This window comes from Gekko japonicus, unplaced genomic scaffold (assembly GCF_001447785.1).
Source record: "Gekko japonicus isolate JY-2015 unplaced genomic scaffold, Gekko_japonicus_V1.1 scaffold2353, whole genome shotgun sequence".
In the NCBI taxonomy this organism is placed as follows: domain Eukaryota; kingdom Metazoa; phylum Chordata; class Lepidosauria; order Squamata; family Gekkonidae; genus Gekko; species Gekko japonicus.
In genome coordinates this window covers 277,582-281,859 of record NW_015176522.1, presented here as the reverse complement: position 1 = coordinate 281,859, position 4,278 = coordinate 277,582, and positions in this window count along the sequence as shown.

The following is a 4,278-nucleotide window of genomic DNA, read 5'->3' as shown; positions in this document are numbered from 1 at the left end:
GTACTGTGGTGAAATCTTATTGAAGCAGTGTGCTAACTTTAAACCACTGTGAAGTGCAACAACGTGAGTTGAAATGACAACTGGTGACATTTAGATTCATTGAAGGCCCCAATATGAAGTTTCTATATTTTCCTCTAATTTACTAATTTACTCAAAATAAGTTCCATAGGAAGATTGATTGTTGTACTCTCTATTACATTTGTTGGTTCCCTTGAACGTTTGTGAATGTACTCACAATGAACTTTGTACACCAATATCCAGTGTAGCTGGGTTGTTGTTTTTTTTGGTAACTGGAGATTATAATTGAAGTTTACTGTTTGTGAAAACTTCTTACCTAAGTATGAGTTTGTGCATATTAATATCTCATGCTGTGTCAATGGTAAATAAAAAGTAATGCTGAAAACCAGAAGTTATTAAACTCTTAGTATTATTTGACAATACCATCATACAACAGACATCCACCACTTTCCCCTATTATATGCTTGTAAATTATACGAAACATACACTCAAATATGCAAAGGGAACTGAACTCCTTAACACTGTAAGCTAGTGTGAAGAATCTGGAATACTGCAGTGAAAGAATCAAGAAAATATCTTGTTGAGTACACGAGAAACTGAAAGTTAAAACACTTGTGAAAGTAGCTGGCAACTGCAGAGTTCAGGGACTGTTATGACTACCTTTGATGACGTCACGTCCTGGTGTTCAGGCTTTCCAACTATAGGGGGTGGTGGCCAGGCTCACAGCCTCACTCTCGCCACTTCCAGGGCAGGAAACACCACAAGCACTTTTTGGGTGCCATCCTCAAAGTCTGCGGGGCCCTGGAGAGGGGAGGGAAGACCACCCTTCCCTTCCCAAAGGAGGCCATTGGGGAGAAGATAAAGGTGAGTGAGACTCAGGGCCCCTGGGATGGGGGCGGGTGGGAGATTATTTGGGGGTGTGTGGATTTGGCTGTTTCTTCGGCCTGCTGTTTGATTGCTTCTTCCTCCGTTGTGCTGATGGCAGGCTAAGACCTCACTGATTTCCCACTTCGATTGCCTTGGAAACTCTTGGTGAAAGGCAGGGGGGAATCCACTCGCAGCTCATAGAGTCATTCCAAGGACTCGCGTGCAGGTTTTGGGGAAGCCAAAGAGCGGGAGGAAGGAGGGGACGTGGGGCTGTGGCCACCCTGCCTGAGTCCAGGGACAGCTGACCGCCTCTCATTTGCCCCCTCCATCTCTCCCAGGAAATCATGCTGGATTCTTTTTTTGGCATGGAGCCCAAATTCCTCCAGGCCATGAGGGCCGTGACCGAGCTGAAGTACGTCTTTGGCTGAGAGAACCTTCGTGCCCAGCAGTCCAAGGTGGGGGGAGCCCTGGGAGGAGCGGGCGAAGCAGCCAGTGCTGGGGTTTCAGGCTGAGGAGCAGGAGCGGCCCAAGGGAGCGGTGCCAGGGAGGAGCTGGGGGCTCCCAGAGGTCATGGCTGCAGTCTGCCTCACCCCAGGGAGACGCGGCCAGAGCGCCTCGGGGCTGAACCCCGCCTTCCAACGGGGAGCGGTGCATCATGGAGGTTCTCACTCCGCTTCAGCAGCTGCACCGCTATTCCCCTCCCCCACCATCACCGTCACGCTGCTCCGCGCTGAGGCGTTTGTCAGTTCATGGCCTGAGGGGGCAGTGGGGGTGGCTCAGTCAGTGCACCCCGAAGGCGGGATGACTCGCCCCTCCCTTGCACCACGGAGTCTAATCCTTGCCCTTCCCTCCTGCCAGCAAATTTCAGCCTCCCCTCAGCCTGGAGCTGAGAACCTCCATGGTGGCCTGGGCTCTGGGGCTGGTCCTCAGCGGGAGCCCAGGCCACAACGACAGTGAAGGCCAGGTACGCTGAATGCCAATCGCCTTGTTGAGAGTGTGGCAAAGATGCCTGCCGGTCCTGTCTCCTCTGGATGGCTGAGGTGCAGCTCTCTGCCTGTCAAGACCTGGATGTGCGCAGGCAGCTATCCCTCAGGAGCAGAGCCCCTTTCGAAACGAGGGACTGCCCCCCCAGGGGGTTCTCTTTGCAGAGGAGCAGAGTTCTTGGTGGGCGGGCATGGCTGCATACAGTCTGGCAAGGGGGCCGTGCCACGTCCTGGCCGGGGACGAAGAGACTGAGGGGCCGCTTCCTTCCACAGCAAATACTCTACTGGGTGAGGGTGAGGGGCCACCAGGCTGCTCTCCTTCAACGTAAGTCCCCCCTTCCCCCCCCAATATGGCTTGTCTCCAAGAGCTATGGGGCAAAGCAAGAGAAGCGGGGCTGCCCCGCTCTTGGAGGGGGAAGCTGAGGCCTGGTCCTCCTCTGGACTCCTTCCTTCCTTTCTTTTGACTTCTCCCACAGATGCTGGAGAGTCTGACCCTGGGCCATTCTCCCCTCTCCACTAAGAGGACCCCCTTGGATTCGGGGGGGGGGCAGGAGGGGGAGGATGCAGACGGTGCAGAGCTCCTGTGCTGCCTGTGGATGGGCAAGAGAGGCCTCGTCTTCTCCGTCCCTCTAGATCAACGGGGAGGACTCCTTGGGCAGCCTGGTGGCGAAGCTGGCCGTCTCCCTGGCCGACCCGGAAGCGGGCATCCGGGAGAAGGCTAGGGAGGTCATCGGCCAGCCGTTGGACATCGTCCTCTGCCTCCCTCCCTCCCTTTATGGCCATCAGAGCTCCTTCTGTCCAGAGGCGTCTTCCCCAGAGCTGACATCCCTAGACATCCACAGCTGATTCAGCTGCATTTCTGGATGTTCTCCCAACTGGTCCCGATGGCCCCAGCCCTCCTCCGAGGTGTGAGGTGGAGGGAGGCCCAGCATAGCCAGGACTGGTCCCAAGGGAAGAGACACGCCCAGGCCAGAGAGCGGTATGGCTGCTCTGTGCAGGGCACGTAGGCTTGAGCTCCTGCTGTCGTCTTCTCAGGCCTCAGCAAAAAGAAGTGCTCCGGGTGCACCTCAGCTGGGGCAGAGGCTCTCCTTCCAGGGGGCGGCTCTGGAGGACGCCTTGAGCCTGGCCAGGCCGTGAGGGAGGGAGGCCTCTTCTGCCTGTACTCACTCCTGGGCCAGGCTCACGGACGTCTGGAGGAGGAGGAGGTGAGTAGATGGGGAGAGCAAGCGTGGAGGGGGGAGGTGAACATCCCAGCTCCTGGCTGAGGCTCCAAAGAGGACAGGAATCACTTGGGGCCTTTCCCCCTTTCCCCAGGCAGAAGATCTGCAGCAAAGCCTCTCTGCTGTCCTTTACGATCTGTGGAGGGGCAGAGAGGTTCCAGCTGAGATCGGGGCACACCTGCCAAGGACATGTAACATCCCTTTCCAGGGACATTGGGGGGGGGGACGGAGCCGTGGCTTTGGAACCGCAAGAGGAGCCGAAGCTGTTCCTTCTCCATGCTGAGGCCCCTCATATGTCGAGAGGCCCGAGGGCCCCTCTTTTCCCAGAAGGTGGCTGTAGGGGACCCTGCAGGAAGAGGCTGGGTCTTGAAATGCCAACCCTGCCCCAGGGCAAAGAGGGCTCTTCCTGAGAAAGTCCCGTCAGACACTTTGGGAGGACAACCCAGAAGCAATTCTGCCAGCTCTGGCCTGTTTCATTGTCCAGTCCAAGAGGGTATGCCTGCCTTTCTGCTCTTCCATCCAGATGACGCTGAGTGAAGTAGACCTGAAAGAGTGCCCCTCCTCCTCCACCCTCCCTTCCCCTCCTCCTAGGCAGAGGCCGATTGGGGCCAGCTGGGCTGGGAGACAGAACCCAGGAGAGAGCTGCTGGGAAGGTGAGTGTTTTCTGCCTTGTGAACACACAACTTCAGGATGCATCAAGACAGCAGTCATTCCCACCACCTACCAAAAGGAGGAGGCAAGAGAAATTCTGGCAAGAGAAATTCTCCATCAACAGACTGTATTTTGAAAAGGCGCTTCTTCAGAGGTCCCGTGAGACATCAGAGGGGGAACTGCTCATGTGCCCAACTACACCCACTGGCAGATCGTTCAAAATAAAGGATCTCTCCAGCTACAGAAAGCTCCATTCTCTTTCTGCTCATGTCAGTGCTGCTGAATTCACATGTCCAGAGACGGGAATACAGAGATGGACTTACTTTCTCCCTGCTTATTGTTCACTTTGGCACCCAGTTTTCTCCCACGAAGAGAGAACTTGGCAAACCCTGGTTCTTCCTCAAAGCTAGCCTGCCACAATAGAAGACAACCAACCTCTTTTCCCCACCGGTCACCTGCAATAGAATCTTCACTCTTTCTTCAGCCTGCTCAGGAGGTTGTCTTTCCACCACAGAGCATGCTCAGAAGAGCCCCCCCCC